Source organism: Phodopus roborovskii, unplaced genomic scaffold (assembly GCF_943737965.1).
Source record: "Phodopus roborovskii unplaced genomic scaffold, PHOROB, whole genome shotgun sequence".
In the NCBI taxonomy this organism is placed as follows: domain Eukaryota; kingdom Metazoa; phylum Chordata; class Mammalia; order Rodentia; family Cricetidae; genus Phodopus; species Phodopus roborovskii.
In genome coordinates, this window is record NW_026126470.1 from 26,577,501 (window position 1) to 26,600,152 (window position 22,652).

The window sequence follows — 22,652 nt, forward strand, 5'->3', positions numbered from 1 at the left end:
TAACACAAACAACTTGGACAAGACAAATGAACTGTGTACATCACGCAACATAATACTATTCAGACTCAAAAGAAATGACCAAGCCACAGAAAACATGGAACAATGCTCAATGCACATTTCTAAAGGAAGGCTTATGCTGCATGATTCCAACTCAATGATATTCTAGAAAAAGTCAAAGGGCAGAAACACCAGAAAGACCAGAGGATGACAGTGGCGGTGGGCAAAGAACTCACAGGTAGAACACAGAGCACTTTTCGGGCGTTGAAAACGATTCCGCAGGTCACAGGTGCTGGCTGGCTTACAGTGGGGCTACATGCCAATAAACCCACCTGGGAGGGAGATCACCGTAAGCTCCGCATGAATTTACAACACCACCCCACGCCACACTATCGATTCACCTGGTCTTGACAGGGCACACCATCCAGCACCTGTGGCTCCGACATGGCATGACATGGCATGACCTGTAGCGGGAAGGTGGGTGAAAGACCCAAAGCTGAAAGCTGGAGTTGCTCTCGCTAAGTGTAAATCACTTCCACGCCATCAGAAACATTGGGGGTGGGGGGCCTAAGTCAGATCCCATAAACTGGGGATCGCTTGTACAATAGTAGACAGATTTGTGCCAACCCCCATAAGGCCCCAAAACACAAGTGAACTGTGTCCTCTGGGTGAGAACATTGGGGTGTATCTTTCTGATACAGGAAGGAGGGGGCAATGAGGTAGGGACCATGGGTCAGAGGGCATGGGGGCCTCTTGGCTTAGGAGACACCAAAACCACCTGTAAAAGTGATAATCCTTTCACACATCAGGGGGCAGCACCCGCTTGCCAAGGGCTCATGTGGTCCCCTTCCTCCCTCGGGAGCTTTGGTGTCTTCAGATTTTAGATGCCTATCGCCTGCTACAACCATTCCTCAAAGTCAGTAACATGGCACCTGTCCAGAGACGACTCAACATCTAACCAGGCCACGTTCAGTGAGATAACAACAGCTGGCCCCACAAATGATCGCCGTTTGTCTCCAGGCAGCCAGAGTCTACTGGGGTCAGCAGGAGCACACACCACAGCAGCAAGGATGGTGGCTTTCACCCAGTAAGCACAGAAAAGAGAACAAAAGGAGGGAGCCTAGATGCAGTAAATCACCAGACAAGCCAAAGACGCACAGAGGAGGCCCCGCCAGTTCCCTGTGACAGGACAACTTAATATTGGAGCCAACTGAGAAAACACAGATGAACATTTGCGGAGGCCATGGGGTGGTAGAAGGTGCCAGACAAGAGAGTAATAGCGACTCCGACATCTACTCTGGGGAGGGGCGCAGGGGCTCCCTTGGACGATAGATACAAATTGGTGTTGTACTGAAAGGGGGTGGGTTACTAAAGAAGGGCATGAGATGCACGGAATTTATTAACAAGAGTCCATGAAACTCTGCCCCAACTGAGAATCAACACGCAACATACATGAAACAGCATGCCAAGCACAAAACTCATCGGGTATAATACACCTGCCTCAGACCTGTGAGGAAAGCAGGCAAGCTAGCAAATAAATGGAACAGGCTCCCACCAGATTTAAAATTCAACAGGAACATGGCTTTTTCCCCCTTAATGGCTGTGAAATTGATTGGGATATAGGCTAATAGAGGTCCCCAGAGTGCTAAACTAAATTAGAGGAAGTCCTATAATTACAGTTAGCAGTTAATTATAATATGAAAGGAATTGTAATCAAAGTAACAAATGCACTATCATTTCCCATCTTCTCTGCATATCCATCTAACCATATCTGAAGAGCGCCGAGGAGCTTGTTCTGTGGTCCAGCCTCTCTCCTGCAGATGAGCTGGGGCTGTGACCCTGTTCCTTCCTGCCTTTCCCTCTATTTGCAGTTCCTCCTGCCTGGAATGCTTTCTCCAGAGTCCAGGGCAAAATGGTGGGAAGGAAGCCTACTCCCCATCTCTGTGTGATATTTCATGAGGTCTCACAGAGGCAGCCTGGCAGCTACCCTCAAGGCCCGTTCTCTTACCTACTGGCTTCTCCAGAGCATCGTCACCACCGGACTCTTAGTTTGCGCAGCAGAACATCAGCAGGATGGCAGCCGTGAGGGGGTTGGACTGAGAAATGTTCCCCCATAGGCTCGCGCATTGGGATACCTGGCCCCCACCTGGTGGCGCTGTTTGGGAAGGTTATGGAACCATTTGGATACAGAACCTTGCTGGTTCTCTAATGGGGGAATGGGGTTTAGTCCCTCTCTCCACTTCCAATTCTCTCTCTCCTTCCTGCGAGTGGCCGAACCCTGTTCTCTCTGTTTCTCACTCGGGCCTCCGTCATGGACTAGTCCTTGGAACAATAACCCAACATAAACTCTTTCTTCACTAAGTTGCTTCAGGTCATGGTATTTTGTCTCAGCAACAGAAACGTAATGGCTATCAGCAGTGATCTGTTCATCTGACTCTCCAAAAACCCCGTCCAGCTCTGAACAGGACCCTTGATAAATAAGGTAAACTTAAAAGTCATCCAAGAGCTACATCCTGATACAACAGCCTGAGGTTCTACAGCTAAATCTGTACTTAAGCTCCTGCAGTAGCAATGAGGGTTTCTCTTCAAATCAACCCTAACTCTGAAATACAACATGGTCCGGGAAGGGAAATAAACTTTTGAGACCTTTCATGTAGCAGATTCCATGTTCAGCTGTGAAGAAATATTACCACTAAGGGAGGAGTGGCATGTGAGTTTATAAATCTCTTAACAGACCACGGTAAAGAAGCTGGCCTGGGCAAAGTCACAGGAATGGCAAGTACCAATTTCCTACACAGCTATTTTTACATCAGAAAGCAGCATCGGGCTGGAGAGAAGGCCCAGTAAAAAAGAGGTCTGTCATGAAGCCTGGCTGCCTGAGTTCAACTCCTAGGACCCACGCGGTAGGAGGAGAAAAGCGATGCCTACCTCCACACACGTGCCCCATCCCGACAAACGTGAAGAAAGGGTTTAAGGCACTGTTAAATTCCCATGCTTCGGACCGTTTTCTCCTTTTTCTTTTTTTATTCCTTTCTTTTCACTCTTTTCTTCTCTATTTTCTTTCTTGGGGGGGGGGATCCAGAAAAGTAGAGAATGATCTAGAAACGTCTTCAAACGTACCACACAAAATGAGCACATTGCATTTTGTTAGGTTTGCTTCATTTCACCTTTTCTCTTTCCTCAAGAATAAAAAGAAGAAGAGTTCAGGGAATCCATCCCTTTTCCTCTAAAATAAACCACAAACCAACCATACCGGCTACTCTCTTTCCACTGGTTTAGACAAGAAAATGTTGGCAAAACGCTGTGCCACTTGTACAACTACGGCTACATATAAGTTAAAAGCATTAGTGGCGGAACTTGGAATTGTTCTTCCTGTTCTCTGGGACATTTTGTTAACTGCCTGCAAACCTCAGCCCCTCGTGGTCTCCGTGTGGTGTCTAATGTAAAGTATCACAGTCAGACTTAGTTTAACTTGCCCAATACACCCTGCCAGAAAGGGGATGACAGGGCAGACTTGATAAAACCTTGTTCCAGTTTGCAGCCGTCCTCACTGGCTTGGTGCCAACCCGTTATGTCCCCACTTTGCTGGGGGGGTGGGGAGGAGTCATCCCTGTCAAAGGCAGTCCTGTGTGGAACAAACCTATCTCTCCAGAAAGAAGGCCTTTCATTGCACTCCAGGAGTCAGAAATGTGGGGGAGCTGGGCGGCTTTCTACAGATGCAGTGAGGGCAGAAGGGACAGAAGCCAAGGATCTGAAGGATGGAGGCAACAGGTCTCCACACTGGCCATTCAGGGAGAACAAAGGGGTCCAGGCTTTCCGGCCCCCTGGAACGCTTGGTAACCACCTAAGCAAGCCTCAGCCTGCCTCTGCAAATCACAAGGGCCCGCGTGCCCCACTGTGCGGGCTTCCTTTGACTGCCCGCTCTGCACCAGCAGCCTTGGGACCCAGGGGTCACAGGAAGTGCCTAATCTCTGCAAGCAAACGTCAATCTTCGGGGCAAAAAAACACGCCTTTGTTCTACAGAACCAGGGCCTAAAACATTGACGATGTGGCCACATGAGTTCACCCCCTGAATTCACAAAGGGAGCACCTGTTTTTAGGATGGTGTGGAAAATCTTAAAACAATCTTACTTTCTGTGTTGTCTCCCCAGATGAATGGCTAAGGATAGGGTGGGCCTGAGGGAAACCAGGACACCCCCCCCCCCCGTATCCAGGGATACTCGAAAATGCGTATTTTAAACAAATCACCACATAATTTCTAATCTACTAAAAATGAAGTCAAAGACAGCCATGGGAAACAACTTACATACTGCCATGCCCCAAATTCTTGGTGCAGACAGAACCTGATCATCCTTACAGCACAGCTCATCGCTCATGGGTATGAAAGGATGCTTGCTCCCTGGGGATGAGAGCCAAGTTACGATCAATTAAAATAACAGGAGCATTAGCCAGTTGGGGGGACACGTGATGTGTGCTGTGAGGCCACACAACTGACCACTAAGCCTGTAAGACTGGTGGTGAGTACTTGTAGATCTTAGCATCTCCCCTCCCCCACGCGCTTCTCGTGAGGTCAAAGGCATCCTCACAGAATAAAAACGCAGTTAATTCCTCAAGAGAATTTTTAAGAGAATTTGTTACTAGGCTATGCCAGAGGGGGGGAAATCCTATGGCTGTAGCATTTATAACTTTCAAAAATACACACATACGTGTCTGCAGGGCAAGAAAGGGTTCCCACTTGAAATCCCCACCCACTGCATCGTTAAATTCTTGGTACCATTTCAAACTGTAATGGTTTGGATTTAGAGCACATAACAATCTATTAATATTTTCTTTAAAAGAAGAAAGCTTAGTTAGGTCAACTAAATTGAATAACTGCACATATTATTTCTTTAAACCCCAAGGCAAAGAAAGGAAATCACTGCTTTTGGCTGACAAGATGAATTGTTTGGGTCCACTGAGAGATACAACATTTTCCTTACGTTAAGAAAACCCAAGAACCTGCTCCTCAAAGTTTCTGTTTCTCACAGCAAAAGTTACAAAACTTGAAGGTTTCTTTTCTTTCCTTTTTTTTTTTTTTTTTTTTTTCTTAATTGGAAGATCTTTATGTCTTGAGATGAGGAAAACATACCAGTTTTGAAGAGGTGTTATCTGAAACCACCCAAGCTGAAATTCAATATGACACTTAGGGTCATTAAGATCCATTAAGATTTTTAACTTTGAGTTCATAAAAGCAACATGAGTGATCCCCTGCACAAGCAGGAATGCCTTTCCCTGGATCATCAAAGCCAAGACACCAGCTCATAAACATCTCTGGTTTTATTTATTCCCTTAATACAAACAAAGCTAACTTAACACTTGCCTAAAAATTCTAAGCTTTCAAGGAAACCCTGACATTTCTTATTGATTCTCAATGGCTCACGAGAGCTTGTGTGCACACATGCCTACACGCCAAGCCCGGTTTTCTATAAGACAAATAAGCCCGCCTGTCTGCTGCATACTCCTATCTATCAACAAGAAAAAGAGCGTGGGCAGAACTGGAAGGGACCATAAGGGCAACTCCACCTTTTCTATGTGAAGTATAAGGCAGCAGAGGCCAGCACAGGCTCCAAGAGCCAGATCTTAAGAACTCCTGACCCAGGAAAGTGCATTCGTTTGACTGGAAAAAAAGTTGAACTGTAAAAGTTGATGGTAAAAAGTGAATCTTAAGGCCAGCAAGTGGGTGACACCTTCACTACACGGGAAACAGTCAATGCACTTAACTAACCCGGAGACATAGCAGGCTGGAGAGGACAGAGGTACGGTTTTGTTGTATGTCTGTCATCCAGTGACCTCAGAACACAACAGGTATTATTAAAGATAAAATTGTGGCCTCTACTTGGTCATACGTCTTTTTGTCAAGTCAACGCTAAGATCTCCAAAAGTAAACACTTGCGTTTCAGAAGACAAGGTATGGGTTAAAGCACCCCCCCCCCCATTTATCCCCCCTCGTCCTCCTTTTCTCTTGAAGACAGCTCTCACTGTGTAGCCCAGACTAGCCCAGAACTGGCTATGGCGTCAGGATGGGCTTGAACTCATGAGCTTAGGACCTCAGCTGTGCACCATCTCACCTGGCTTGAAATTAACGATCCACTGGTGAGTCACGCACCCAACACCTGGTCAATATCAGGACTAATCAAGCCCTCATCGCCTACAAACAGACTCTAACGCTTCAATACCGTTTCTTCATTCTACGGGCTAGAAATGAGACAGCAGCTAAGATGACTCAGGAGCCAAGCAAGGCCAGGCCAAAGCGGAATGGGGCAGGCCTTTCCAATACAGGCGAGGAGAGCCAAACATAAACAACGGTCAATTGTTCTTTTATTGGAGCAGGGCAGCCAAGCAGCCATCACTGCCATCACCTCCCCTGTGTGCGCCTGTCTAGGCCAGTATCAGACCACCCGGGGAAGCATGCTTCCTTTCTCCCAGCAACTCTTAGTTAGAACCCTGGACCAAGGCACTCATGTACAGGCGTGGTCATGACAGTGCCCAGTCAAAGCCATCTGAAGGGTAGTGAGTCTGAACATGGCTGAGGCAGAGTCCAGGGAGAAAGCAGGGCAGGGCAGGGCAGGGAACAGCAGAGCCCACCAAGAACCGGAAATGCACCGGCCATGCAGTAGGGGGTGAGGGAATCAGCAAAGCACCCCCTCCCGATTTCCTGCTCCGTGGTAGTCTCCACGCCTCCTCCACAACACCGTTTTTTTCTGGGTGTTCATGTGAGAGCGTCGGTTAGCTCTGCATCGTAAGCAAATTATGTGGGAGACACGCTCCTGCCCCTCTGGGTCCCCCATACCAGGAAAAAAATTCTAAAAGAACATCTTCTAGTAGGTCCCCCAAAAACCAGGCCCCACGTGGCATGGCAATCTGAGAAGGTCACACCCACAGATCACTGCAACCTGGATGCCCAAAGGCAGCCACCCATGAATTAGTAAAGCCTCAGATAGCTACCCCAGGAGTCAGCAGAGAAGACATAATGCTTTCTTTTAAAGGCCCTGTAGTACATTTACTAACATTTTTAAAATCCATTAAGTCCTCAGACTGTTTCTAACACTGTTTGCACGGGACCATAGTACGAGGCCACCCTGGCTTGAGATAAGCCAAAATGCCAAGCCATGGCTTCAAATACACAGAACAAATAAACCACAGCCCACTTAAAGACGCAAAAAGTCAGGATGGGGTGAGGGAGTCTGGAGTAAGGGCCACTCTGCTCAAAATAATCCTACTTGATACTGCAAGGGAGGAGGAGGAGAGTTTTTAAAAAAATGATTTAGACAGTCCTGCCCTCAAAGAATTCCGAGTCAAGCCAAGAAGACAGACCCTCCCACAGACAGCTCAGATCCAGGGAAGACAGAGGCAGAGGCTACAGTGGGAAAGATCTCCCAGGCAGGAGCAATTCACCGCCAGCAAGCAAGGGGAGTGACTCATGCAAGGCTGTCATCTTTAAAACAAGTCCACTCACGAGGCAACCACGTCCTTCGCATCCCATCACCCACACCCCTTATCCCTGCCTTTCCAGGAAAAAAAAGTTTATCTTTGCCCAGGAGCTCCGGATGTCTAGGTGACCCAGTGATCCTGAATTATCCTTTATCTCTAGAAAATATCTCCCTTCTGAAGAGGCAGCAAAAGCCGAAGATAATATCCACCAAGTGTTCCAAGACCATAAATGAAAACAAGCAGGCCGCTCGGCCCGTGTTCCGCATCTCGGCTGCTGGTCTTCACATTCCACTCAACTGCCAGTCCTGTTAAAAAACACTGAAGCCAACAGCACAAGGAGAGAACCAGCTGTCTGTAAAATATTTATTGCATACAGCTTTACTCAGAGCTTCTCCTGGTCACTAAAAGGAAGAAGGAAAAAAAAAAATCACTGCTTAGATTTAATATCTAATGGGGGTGGGGGACAATCTGCACAACCCGGAAAGATTCCAATGGGGTCAATATTTGTATTATCTGTTTCCTGGTTTTGATAATGCATTGTACTTAAGTGAGTTGTCATCATTGGGGGTGGGGGTGGACACAGAGGTCATCAATGGGGGTGGGGGTGCTGGGGGTGGACACAGAGGTCATTGCTGGGGGTGGACACAGAGGTCATTGCTGGGGGTGCTGGGGATGGACACAGAATCTTCCTATTATTCTTCAACTGCTTCTAAGTCTGTAATTATTACAAAGTAAAATATCAGATGGGACACTGATTGCTCTGATTCCCACTCCTTCACTTGCCCTTACAGGGTTTGGAATTTTGACACGGACCCTCAGAACTTCCAGACACAATTCAGGAACCCCATCAGCCCAGCACTGAGAGAGGCAGCCCCAAGTGGCACCTTCGCTTCTCGGGGGTCCATGTCCCCTTCTAGAAGTCCAAGAAGTCAATGTCTGCACCTGCCTGACCTCACCAGGCACAGCTCCCGGCATCGCTCTGCCATGGTACCCTCTTCTTTGAACTCTCTCTCCGGCATACACAGTATGGATGAGGGACAGTTAACGACACAGAGAAAGGTAAAACTAGTCAGCCTCATCTTCATCTACCCTGCTTGTTAGAGAAGCCTAAATAACCGGTGTCCTGTGGAATTCAAAACACAAGGCGAACTGAGCAGATAGCCCCCTCCTGAAATGTACTCAAAGACCAACAAACATGCAAACCCCCTTTGGGCAATAGCGACTATTCACAGAGTTCATCCCCTACTCCTGCCCCATCTCAGTGTCCCCTAACACAAATTGAGTGCAGTATCTCAGAAGTTATCGTCTTTAAAAAGGAAGGAAGGAAGGAAGGAAGGAAGGAAGGAAGGAAGGAAGGAAGGAAGGAAGGAAGGAAGGAAGGAAATCTGGATGACCCAATATTCTCACTTTTGAACAGGGTCTCGTCTGGGTATTGCTAAAACATGCTAACTTTCAAGAGCTCTAAGAAGGTGGGGCTAAAGGCCCATGATATGGAATAAAGGCCTCAGATCATTCTAGTATCTGTTGGAGTGCATATCCCATGCATGACCAGGGCCACTGTTGGCAAGTCACTTAAACTATCTCTGGCAGTTTCTGTGCATAAAATAGAAATAATAATAGGCTTAGGATCCTACCTCATAATATTCCCATGGGCATTAAATTAGTATGTACAAAGGTTCAGAACAGCGTCCATATATAGAAAGTACTTTTTAAAGGACTGTCTATCCATTGCTATAACTCTGGCAATAATACCTATTCCAGTTAATAAAATAACGAATTTTTATAGAACATGGGAGTTCCAAACCCTGTGTATACAAGATAAAAGGAAGTGCAATCACTATTCTAGAAGAATCTACATGAGCCGGGCGGTGGTGATGCACACCTTTAGTCCCAGTACTCGGTAGGCAGAGTCAGGCGGATCTCTGTGAGTTGGAGACCAGCCTGATCTACAAGAGCTTGTTCCAGGACAGCCTCCAAAGCCACAGAGAAGCCCTGTCTTGAAAAACCAAAACAAAAATCCAAAATCCAAAACAAAACAAAACAAAAAAAAAAAAAAAAGAATCTACATGTTACCAACTATAGGGACAGAAGACTAGACCATGCTGACATCCCAGGACCAAAACAGCTTAAAACTTAAACAGGTGCATAGAGTTTATGAGTCACAGACAGTGATGTCCCAAGAGAAACTAATCTAAAGGTTTAGTCAATAAATAAATAATAAAAATAAACATAGCAGACATATAAAAATGTCTGTGGGGTAAAACCCTCATCCGCCTTTCCCATTTCCCAAATACAGTCTCACACAAGCCTGGACTGTCAGAGAAGTTTTTCCGGTCCTGTGGATAATTCCATGTGCACATCAGCCACCCTAACTAACACCAAAACTTCTGAACAATCCTGCTGTCCCCTTCATTTGTTCTTTGGGACACCAACACCCCTGGGAAGGAGACAGGGATCCTGGGCAGGAGCTCCTAGGAGGAGGAGGAGGTGCCTCAACCCATCCAGACATCCTGTGTGAAACATGTCTGAAAGGCAGAGGTCCCGGCGTTTGCTGAAAGGTTGCCAAGCGCACAAAAGGAAGCCTGGTGAGTGGTTTTCAAGCCAGCTTTATGAAATAATTGCAAACCTCTATGTGTGAGAGGCTAAGATTATGAATTCTGCTAAAATCCCTGGAGTTCTTTGATATTGTTTATTATGATTTTCCTTGGCACCCCCAAAATTCTCTCACCCTAGGCTTACAGAGCATTTTATTAGTTTACATATTATCAACGGAGTTCACAAATGGTGAGATCCAAACACAGAAGAAACAAAGTCTGAAAGCCTTGGCTAAAACCCCAACCATCTGTAAGCACCTTGTGTCTCTAAAGGGTCTGGAGTAGCAGTAGTATAGGCTTCCTTGAAGGACACCTCTGCTGTCACCGGGGCTGATGTAGAGCACGGGGGAGACACCTTGTTAAAGCCAAGTGAAAGTCAATGGCTAGCTCCACCGGGAACAGACTTCAAATTCACATTCTTCAAAAGAAGCACTTGCTCTTAATCTAACCCAAGTGCGCTTCTCAAAGAAACTGGTGGCGGGCGGCCTGCCTAATTAAAACCAAGAAGTGAAGAAAGTGTCTCCCCATTCAACACGTGTGTGTTTAGACATGGGTTCCCTGACATACACAGTCAGAGATTAGGGCAAAGATATGGGCTTAAATATGTATGTGTGTATGTTTGTATTCTAGCTAAACATACTGCCCCACACACTTATCTTGTAAACACTAGGCTACATAGAAATTCTGTCTTTAAAAACAAAAGTAAACAACATGCAATCAACAAAAATCCACCAAGGGGCTGGAGAGATGGCTCAACACTTAAGAGTGCTCTCTGCTCTTGCAGAGGACCTGAGTGTAGCATCCAGACTGTCTGTCTGCCTTAACACCAGTTCCACGGGCTAGGTATGCATGTGTATATGTATGTACACGGTACATATAAACTCATGCAAATGAACATACAGAGAATAAACACATCTTTAAAAATTTCAAAAACAAACCAAGAAATTCCCTAACGTTTATCTTCATATCACTCCCAGATCACTCAGAATATTCTAGAATCGTGCAGTCTAGATGTTTTAGTTTGTATCTGAAGGTCAGAGTTCTTTTGTTGATATTTTGTCATTATATCTTCAGAGAGCCAGAGTCTTACACTGAGTATCAGCTACAAAGCCGAGAGAAAAGGAAGAAAAGAGAGCTTGTCACACACAAATCTATGCCACTGGCATATGACAGCTATCTTGACACTGAGGGGGCACACCTGGACGGTGGAAGACCGGAATCTCTCGGCCCTTGAGTGACCTTCTTTTGTAAGTACAAGTTCAAATGAAGGACTCCACCGAGTCAGCTAGAAAGATTCAAAATTACAATGAGCCAAATCTTGGTTTTGAAAGACTTCCTGTTTATAGTGAATAGATTTCCAAAATGCAGAGGAATTAGATTTTAATGATCCTGTGCTACAATGGTATTGCTCAATGGAATTTTGGCTAAACTAGCTTAGCCCTTCCTGAACCTAGAAAAGTCAGACACAGGAATCTCATGGGGCCACACTCCAGTTCATCTCACGCGATCAGTTTCACTTTTGACCTTCACGTTTTAGTTATGCTTTTATGGGGGGGATAGAGAGGGAGAGAGGGAAGGAGGGAGGGAGAGAGAGGGAGAGAGAGAGGGAAGAAGGGAGGGAAAGAGAGGGAGGGAGGGAGCGAGGGAGAAAGGGGGAGAGAGAGAGGCTGGTCTCAACCTTCTAAACCTGCCTTGTGTGAATGACGGGCATTTGTCATCATGCCCAGCTCACCTTACTTGCATCCCAAGAACACTAACGAACTTTGACATCTACCTCTTCTACAGGAGGCCCTGGCTCTCCATGGATGGTTTGAACATGCCACAAAAGTTCATGTGTTGATATTTAATCCCCCAACTGGAACCTTTGAGAAATAATTAATGTAGGGTGGAATCTTGAGAATGAGGTCCCCAGGATGGGATTAGTAGCTGTGTAAGAAGAGACCAGAGCTGGGCGGTGGTGATGCACTTGGGAGACAGAGGCAGGTGGATCTCTGTGAGTTCAAGGACAGCCTGGACAGCCTGGTCTACAGAGCTAGTTCCAGGACAGCTAGTTCCAAAGCAATACAAAGAACCCCTGTCTCAAAAAACAGAAGGGGGGGCAGAGGGAGGGGCCGGGAGGAGGGGGCGGAGCTGGCCTGTTTGCTTTCCAATTAGCCATCTTCTGTCTGATACATAGGAAAGCCCCAGGAGATACCCCACCATCATCTCTCCAGAACGCCGAGTCCAATAACCCTCAATTCTTTATGAATGAGCCAGTCCTAGTGTTCTATTACAGCCACAGAAAACAGATGAAGGTACATGGTGCCTGGAAGAACCCTCACACAAGCACGACCTGGGAACTTGTTAGAGATGCAAATTTGGCCGGAAACAGGAAGTGCGGGTGGTGGGCACTTCCATTAGTTTGGCCAATCATCCCCTCACCCAGTGGCAAAAACTTTCTCCTTCCTTGCATCTCTCTGTAAGTTTCTAAACGAGCTGCCTTAGGATTTGCACCCCCACATCCCAGGCTGGTGTCCCCCACGTCTGGGGGTTCATACCCCACAACCCACGTGTCTCTGAGCTCTGCTCATGGTGTTTAGGCACACTGGTTCCCTACTTTGCCCCACCCTTGGGCACCATCTTTGCCTGGTTCCTGTTGGGTGCCCGTCTGTCATCCAGGGGCCGTATTACTTTTCTTTCTTTCTTTCTTTCTTTTTTAATTTTAATACTTTCAATGAGCTGGAGGAAAGCCACTTTCCCTCCCTGGACTGACCTCCTTGGTGGGGAGGTCCATATGGTTTCTTGTAGCCAATACCTCACAGCCTGCTGGCAGAGGTGGAGGGTACCAGGTGATGAGGAGGCCTAAGGACACTGGGGGCTGGGAAGGGGCGCTAATGTTGTTTTAAGACTTAGAAAGGCTGGGGGCTACTAGAAGAAAGGAGGACCTGAGTTGTTCCCCCACTCTACACAGAGCAGACTCGGAAATGAAGCAACACTCCGAATCGGTAGGGAGGGTCAAAGGGCAGCAGCCTGGTGCAGGGGAGAGAGGAAGGGAGGCAGCTAGCTGCATGTATGACCGTGTGTAATCGGCAGAGCAGGGAGGCGACAGAGAATGAAGGGGAAGTGGACATCAAACAGTCAACGTGAGCTCTCTTTCACAAGCAGGCAGAGAAATGATTTCATGCTGTCTTGTAGCTGACGGCAGCTGAAACAGGTCCAGAACAGCACGACATTGGCTGACGTGTGAGGCAGGAGGGGCCCTAAAAACACGAGTTATAGACAGAAGCAAGGCTGAGTGGTCCAAGGAAGTCTGCCCCTGGCAGTTGGGGTGGAGCTGCTGTGCAGACATGACCGTCGAGATGGTCTCTTGGCTTCCCTCTCCCAACACGGACTCAGTTCTCTCCCCATCACTCCTAATGTCCCCAGATGGAGGCAGCAGCGTCGTCCCATGTTAGGGAGGACCATGAAATAACCCTGGGAAAACCAGAGAGCACCAAGGAGGAACTGAGGACTGGGATTCAAAATGACACCATGAGAAGGAAGAGGAGAAAAGGGAGGGGGAGGGGAAAGGAGGAGGAAGGGGAGGAGCGGGAGAAGGAAGAGGAAGAGGAGGAGGAGGAAGAGATGATATCAAAAACTGGAGATTTCTAAACAAAGACTGTAGAAATAAATAAACTGCATAAATGAAGGTGGCTGTAGAGAAAGTGCCTGCAAGCTTCCTGTGCGTTGACACAGAAACCAGTCAGTGCTCTCAATCCACCCCAGCTCTGCCACCAAAACACAAAGGCCACTTGGGAAACAAAGGAATAAATGCAGTCACGGGACAATGAACTTTGTGTCCAAAGCCAGGTAGATGCAGCCCACAGCTGTGCTTTGCCAGCCGCTGGGTGTAGGTATAAATACAGCTGTCCCTCCATATCTACAGGAGAAATGGTTGTTCTAGAACTGTCCTCGGACAGCAAAACCCAGGGATGCTCAAGTCCTCATGGAATGGCAGAATGTCTTCCCACATTCTCGGTCGGTCCCCCCACGCACTTTAAATCGTCTCTAGATCATTGTTTGCACAGAGTTTCCACACTGTGCTGTCTAGGAAATGATGACAAGAAAGATATCCGAATGTGTTCACTACAGAGGAAACTAATTTCTTTTCAAAACCACTGACAGACACTGCTGGGCAAACAGGAGTTTTATCCCAGCACTCAATTCCAATTTTAATCAATCAGTGGGCAGAGGCAGGCAGATCTCTGGGAGCTCGAGGCCAGCCTGGTCTACACAGTGAGTTCCAGGACAGCCAGGGCTACACAGAGAAACCCTGATTTAAAAAAAAAAAAAAAAAAACATAATATTAAACACACACACAGTGAATCAAACAGTTCTGATCCATGCTGGGGCATTTGCAGAGACGATCCAGTGTCCTGAGACCTGTACAACACTAGAAAGTGATTCACCAGCACCTTTAAAAAGGAAGATGTGGCTCAGCACATAAAGGCAATGGCCACCAAGCCAGACAATCTCATTCCGGTCCCTGGAGCCCACAAGGTGGAAAGACAGAGCTGCACTACACAGTTGTCCACTGATATCTGCATTCACACCGTGGCACACGCTTACACACAGATAGGTAAGTAAATAGCAGGCAAATAGCTTTTTTAAAGACATAACAAAGACACAGGGCGGTGGTGATCACGCCTTTTACCCCAGCATTCGGGAGGCAGAGGCAGGTGGATCTCTCTGAGTTTGAGGCCTGCCTGGTCTACAGAGCGAGTTCCTGGGCTGTCACACAGAGAAACCCTGTCTAGAAAACAAACAAACAATGACATGAAAAAGAAACAAGATAGTCAATACAATCCCAGTCTTCTCTTGGACATTTCCTGAGGTGTCCGTCCTTGCTCTGGTCTGTCTCTTCCTGTCTCCCTACATCTCACCCTCCCTGCCCCCCCCCCCCCCCCGTTTTCTCCTCCACTTCTGGTCCTGAGAAAGAGATGGTATAAAGTTGATGCTCATCCTGCTTTATCCAAAGGGTGGACAAAGCCGGTCTAGTGCCAGGCAGACCCCATCACAGCTACACTTCCATTCCACACAAGCCCAGACACATTTTTAAGGATGCCTGGGGCAGAGGAAGAGCAGACAGGCAGTCAAGCTGTTCTCCCACAGGCACGGGACTGGAAATGAGGTGGAGATTCTGTCCCACAGCTTGCTTGAGTGAGACTCAGCCGGGCTCCCCTGCAGCATCTTAGGGGATTACATCACCTGAGCAAGTTCAACATCTGGAAATGCACAGGATAAGCCCTGGCCGATGAGAGCCGTGCTCGGGGAGCACCCTTCCAAGTTCACAGCGACTTCAAACACAAGAGGCGGCAGGCAGATGGCGAGGCCTGGAGGAAGAGCTGTGATCTGGTCCCTAACCTCTGTACTTCATTCCCTACCGGTGATTCCTCCAGGGCCAAACTCGCAGGAGCCTGGGGGTTTGCTCTAAAAACACAACAAAGTTCTGAAGCTGCACGGGAAAAATTCTGATGAGGCTCAGCACGGGTCAAAGCTCATTTTCTTTGTAGCATGAGGACACACAACGTCCTCCTCCTCGTGTGGATTTCCTTAGAAGCCAGGGGAGTAGTCCAGTGTCGGTGAGCAGAGACTAAAAAACGTGGCTCATGCATGCACTTCCCCTACAGGTGGTTTTCATCAACTTAAAAGACAAGCTGCCCTCTTTCTTCTCAAAGGCTGCCCAAAGGACCTGCAAAGCTCTGGGGATGGATCAGGCACAAACACCACGGGCCAGCGGGGGATGGGGGAAGAGAGCTGAGAAAAGCGGCCCCTTCCGCATCCAGTGAGCAATCAACCCAAGCATCTCAGCTCAGCCGGGGACCCTCCCCACTTCCTCCTCCTGTCTCGCATCCCATCTGACGACTTACAGAAGTAGACATTCTTAAATGCTTTTTAAGTACCCCGGGAAACGATACCAACCAGAACAACCCGAGGCCCTGAGGGACAGGTGTCTGGCTGTTGGACCTGAACCACAGAAAAGAGAAAATCTCTCTTCTGCTGCCACCAGTGCAGATGGACAGGATCTAAGGATCATTTCCTCAGCCGGCAAAAGCCCAAGGAAGAGGAAGCAGGAAAAGGTCACGTCCAAACAAATACATCAACAGAACTAAAGGATTTCCAGAATGCACTCAGGAAACATACCACCTACAGGACTAGGAGAAACCCTGGGGGGGGGGGGGACACTTAAACAACCAATCACTCCAAGAAACGTTTCTACAAATGTTCCCTGAGGGAGTCCCGTGTGGTCGGGGGCGGCAGGAGGCCACTACAAAGAGTCTACTCGTGGGCTGGAGAAATGGCTCAGAGGTTAAGTGCAATGATTGCTTTTCTGGAGGCCCTGAGTTCAATTCCCAGCAACCACATGGTGGCTCGTGTGGGACCTGATGCCCTCTTCTAGTGTAAAGATGGGCACGCAGATAGAACACCCACATACATAAGATAAATACATAAATCTTAAACAAACAAACGAAAGAGTCTATGCCTGGGAGATGGAGAGCGCCCTACAGCCCCCCATCATCTACCAGCGAAACCATGGCGCCAAACGAGCACGTCATATAAAAACAAATGGGAGAAAGAGATCAGCCCACATAAGACACTTTCTTAGCACACAGCCAGGGGTTCCCGTTAGAAGGGGGGAGGCTGTCAGTGATGTGAAGACAATCATCTGAGCAGGCTTGTTGGGCCATTCAAATGGTTCTTTCAAAGTCCGGGCAGCCTGTGTAAGGACAGGCAGGTGACCTTCCACCCTTTCCCATTTCTAAGAACCAGGAACAAAGGTGATGGATGACAGGCTGTCCTCCACCACGGCATGCTGAGTGGACAGGGCTGCTGTCCCCTCTCCTGACATCAGCATTCTCTGTCCCTGGTGCTGCTTTCTCCCCAAGGGCCTATGACTCACTTTATTGGCTGGGGAAGGGATTTAAATTTTCAGAATCCCAAGTGTTTTGGGAGGAAAAACTGGCCTCTTGATGGTTTTAGACTGTGTTAGCCATTTGCTCTGTTGTTGTGAAGAGACACACAGCCAAGGCAGTTCTTATAAAAAGAAAGCATTTAATCCGAGGCCTGCCCACAGCTTCAGAGGGTTAGTCTGTTACCATCATGGCAGGGATCATGTCCACACACAGGCAGATGTGGTGCTGGAGACAGAGAGCTACATACATCCTGATCTGCAATCAGAGTGCAAGACACTGGGCTTGGACACACCTCCTCCCACAAGCCCACACCTCCTAATTCTTCCCAATAGTACACCAACTGGAAATCAAGCTCTCAAACATATTATGCACCAATGGGGCCATTTTTACCCAAACCATCCCATGGGCTATAACCCCGAAGAATCCTTATCAGCCTGTGTCTTCAACTCTCCTCTCTTGCATCTGAGCCTCAACCACTGTCCAGGTCTAGCTCATCTCTAACCTACACTGCAGCCACAGCCTTGACAGAGGTAGGTTCTTAGCACTCCATCCAAACAACCTTTCGAATTCAGCCCAACAGATTTCTGTAAAGGCAGGCTGTGGCCAGCATCTTCCCAAGGAAAAAACTTCAGTGTGTTTTCACATTCTGCTTGTAAAATTCAAGCTCTTCACTGTTACATTTACAGATTTGTTCATGTATTCGTGTGCTCTTACTCTTTATGTGTATGAGTGTTTGCCTGCATGCAAGTATGTGTTTATGTATGTATGTATGCATGCACATCTGTATCGTGTGTGTGCAGGTGCTCTTGGAGGCTTAGTTCCCTGGAACTACAGTCACAGGTGGTTGTGAGTGGCCTGGGGCATGCTGAGAACCGAGCCTGGGTCCTCTGACAAAGCAATGACTGCTCTGGACCACCAGGCCCACCTGGAGCCCCATCCCTATGCTGCCTTTCATATGACTCCAACTGGACTTTGCCACTTTTCCTCCCCCTGAATTGCCCCAAACCCCACACTTCATCGAATCCTGCATTTCCCAGAAATCTTCCCTCATCCGCACCCTCACCGCAATCCCCCAATTACTGATGCATGTCCACGAACCCTCCCTCAGGATCCACCTCAAGGGCTGCATGGTCCACAATGTGGACTTGGGTCTCCACAAGCACCATGCTCTAGGCTACCGTCCAGGGTGCACTTGCTTCGGCAAATGCTAGTGTTAGTGACCACACCCACCTTCTCCAACAACCTGAGAGACCCAGAACCTACCTCAATGCTTCACAGCCAGCAACCAATCAGTGGCCACACACAGAAGTCAGAAAGGAGGCAAACACGCCTTGACACCCAGCACTTGAGAGGAGGAGACAGGTGGATCTCCGTGAGTTCAAGGCCAGGTTGGTCTACAGAGTGCGTTCCAAGACGGCCTGGACCACCCCACAGAGAAACAGTCTTTCAGAAAACCGAAAAGAGAGAGAACCTACCCGCAACACCACCTTGAACCCTGATCAGGACGTGAAAGAGCTGAGTGGTCATCGGTATGAGAGCAACCCCGGGCTCAGCCGCTTGAGCATTTGGCCCCAGCTGGCCGCGCTGTCTGGGGAGGGCCAGGAGTGGCCAGGGAAGCACAGAGCTAGGGGTGGCTCTCAGCCTTGCCTCACTCCCACTCCACGCTTGCCCTTGAAGACGCTCCCTCCGCTCCCTGCAGCGCCACCACACCGACTGCTTGCTGCCATGCCTCCCCCAGGACAGGCTCTCCCTCCTCAGCAACTGTAAGCCAAGAGAGACTCCTTCCCTAAGTCGCTTTTGATCACAAAGTTATCATTACAGATACAAAAGTAACTGATGCAGGCTGCCTGGCACACTTCCGGTAGGTTTCACAGCCGCCACGCTCTGCTCTGGGATTCATGGAATACTGTTCACATTCTAGCTACCTAGAACCCTAAACAAGAAACTATTAAGTTCCTTTGGGTTTTTTGAGGCCTACAATTTTCCATAAAACAAAGATAAACACCGCGACTTGTTTTACACATATACCCCACACCACAACTAAAATTACAGACTTGAATTTTAGGCTAAGAGAGCCTCATGTCCTGAACTGCGGGGATCTCCCAGCACAGGGCACGGGGGGGGGGGGGGGGGGGGTGGAATCAGTAAGCTGTTTCAGGACACCTTCGGTGGCCTCCACAGTGAACCTGGTTAACTTCTAACAGAACCCCTGAAAAGATGCAAAACAGCATGGCGGGCTCCTGGCACTGGGATGGCCTGTCCCTGCGATTCTGTCCACCTGTGCGAGCAGAAGCCGAGGCAGCTACTGCACATCCACAGCTGAGAGGAAGTTCTGTCTAGGGTCACTTTGAGTCACAGTGCATCCAGAGGCTTACAGCAGGACCACCAGCAACCGTCAGACTGAAAATAAACCGACGCCAGAGGGTGCAGCGTGGCTCCGAGGGAAGAGAGCCGCAGGTAGGGACCAACAAGCATGAAGCTAGCTGTGCCGCAGGCCTTGGCCGAGGATGTCTAGGGGATGGAGCGGTGTGAGCAAGGGGGAAGCAGTCCAGGAGGGATCTTGAGGCCACCATGAGCACGTACGCTGATGCTGGATTAGGGAAGTATAGGACGGTCCTGAGTCATGCAACCTGACCTGCAGTGGGTGGGTTCCCTCTGGCTATTTGGGAACGGAAGGGTGGCAAGTGAAGAAACGTATAAACCAATGTGGAGGCAAACACTATCATAGAAGGTATGGCTACAACATCACATATAGACAAACAGCTGCTGTCCTCAGCCAGTGTTTATGACCAGCTTCTAGCAGGGATCCAACAAGGGCAGAGCCGTGGGATCCACATACTCCCAGCCTGGTGGCCTCTGGTACAAGGAACAGTAGCCACCACGACAAAGACTCAGATGAAAAACACACTCAGCACCTTTTCGGGGTGGCTCCACGGAAGCCATTACCAGAAATGTCAGCTCCGCTTTAAACACGGGGTGCGAAGGGAGGGGGTCACCCCAGATGAAAAGGAAAGCAAGAAAAGCCTTCTGCTGGGAGCTCCCCTGGCTGCATGAAGCCAGCTCACAGGACAAGAGAAGAAAGACACCTGAGCACTGCACAGAACTCAGGCTCCGAGAGTGGCCTCTTTTGAGATGGCGGGCGGTGAGCTCTGAGAACTGTCCCTTGCTTTACTATAGCTGAAGGCCAGAACAAAAGGCCACGCTCTCTGATGCCTTTAAACACGGATCCCCACAGGGAGTTCTATCCTGGTAATCTCAGGCAAAAGGCAGAGTAAACTGTTCTCTGCAGCACTGACTGGCTCCTGCTAGCTGGCCCTAGCAGCCCTGCCTGTATCTGTGGGTGGGCCAGCTCCCCGTCCCAGAGAAAAAGCAACCTGCAACGAAACCAGACCCTTCCAACCCTCTCAGACCCGTGTAAATGAAAATTCAATGGCAACCTTGTAACAAGCTGTGGGTACCAGGATGGCGCTCAAAAGGAGACTGACAGCCCTTGGGTCAACTTGTTGCTAATTCTCTCGGCCTGCTCTAGGAGACCTTGAGAACCTTATCCAAAATGACCACAGTATTTGATGGTACTACAGCCACTGGTGTGGCATCATCACACAGAGAACATTGGCAAGATGGTGACACAGCTTGTCCACTGCCGTATTATTTTAAACATGTTTTCAAAAAGCAGGTTTACCTCAAATCAAATGCCACCTCCCCCAGACTCTGACTCTGGTCAAACTCCAGACCTTCGACAATGCTTGCTAGGTGTTTGCTCAACCAGGAGGATGCATTCAGCAATGACACGCCTGAATCACTGACATGACCGCGCTTTAAATACTCTTTCTGAAACGATGTGCATTAGGGGCATTTAAAATTCTATAACCTTTAAATTCTTCGTCTAAGGCTACAGTGAAAGATGCAAAAAGTTACATGCAAGGAAGGACCTGGGCTGCGCAGGTAGAAAAACAAAGCAGGACAAATGAATTAATTAGCTTCATTTAATAAATATGTTAAGTATAAGAATCTATGAGGCCAGCACTCGGGAGGCAGAGGCAGGCCGATCTCTGAGTTCAAAGCCAGCCTGGTCTCCAGAGTGAGCTCCAAGACAGCCAGGGCTACTCAGAATAAGCCTGTGGGGGAGGGGGGAAGCAGCCGCAGCAGCTATGAGGCAATTAGCAACAAAGAGTAACAACATGATTTATGCCCTTCTCTTAGCAGGACCCCGGCTACCTGAGAATCTGCTAATGAGCAATGTTGGATTAGAAGTAAATTCTAGACTTTATTATGTAATAAAACAGTAGAAAAGAAGCCTGAGAAAAAGGACAGAAAAGAACTGAGCCCGGGATAGCCACATGCCACCATGCCGATCCCACGGAAAACACTCATGGACCCCAGCATCACACTCTCCTGATGGCCCTCTGCCCATTGCAGAAAACTACTCTGGCCTAACATCCCAAGTTGCCCTTTGGCCCTGTCAATCACCCAGTGTGCCCACCCCTTAGGAAGGGGAATGGGTGTAATACCCCTTCCTTGTTCTGAGTGTGCTGGGACTGTCTCTACCACAACGTACATGTGCTTGACACCACTATTCGGTGTCACTAAAAAAGGTGGCTCCAACAATGAACTTTCTGTGGAGTACACTTTATTGCAATTAAAAATAAAATGATTGGGCTGAAGAGATGGCTCAAAGGTTAAGAGCATTGACTGCTCTTCCAGAGGACCGAGGTTCAATTTCCAGCAACCACATGGCGGCTCACAACCATCTATAATGAGATATGGTGCCCTCTTCCGGCCTGTAGGGATACATGGAGGCAGAATGTTGCATACACAATTAATAAATAAATATGAAATTACTTTGTAAACATTCCAAACTCAAGTCTCCCAACTCCCAACCTGAATACCTGCTGGTGCGGCCCCTTCCCGAAGCCAGTGAAATTCAGTGACAACCATCGCAGGACCTTCTGAGACACACCCCACAATGGAGTCCAAGACGAGGCTTCTAAGGAACGCAGGAAATTTTAATGAACCTCGGCTAGCTTGATCAGTACTCAGATCAACAAATGAAGGTCAGCAAAGCCAGGCCAGGAGGGAAATGATCCACAGCACACGATGCCTGGCATTGGTTGGGTACACGGCAGGTCACATGGTCTCTCCGACTGAGGGCGCCTAAGACTCAGTCAGGAGACCCCGTGCACGTGCTAGCTCTGCTCTGGGGTACAATGGTACAACACAAGTGCAAGGGACACGCTAGGACACGCTAGGACACGCTAGGACACGCTAGGACACTCTGGAGTTGTCCAGAAAGAACTCAAGCGAAATCCTTTCCCCACGGAGCCAGGGGTGGTGTGATGCCTGTATTCCCAGCACTCAGCAGGAGGATTGCCATGAATTTGAAAGGTATGTAAGTGTGGGCTACACAATCTGTTCCAGGGCAGCTGTGGCTACGGCATGAGTCCTGTTTTATACATACATACATACGTACATACATACATACATAGAGAGAAGCTGCCAGCATTTGATCACTGGAGCCCATAGTAGAGAGAACCAACTCCTAACAATTGTCCTCTGGTCTCCACGTGTATGTGAAGGCATGAATGCATGTGCAGAAGCAGCCACATAACAGAAACAGACCCGGGCTGCAAGGATGCACTGGGCTTCCAGTGAGCTCAGT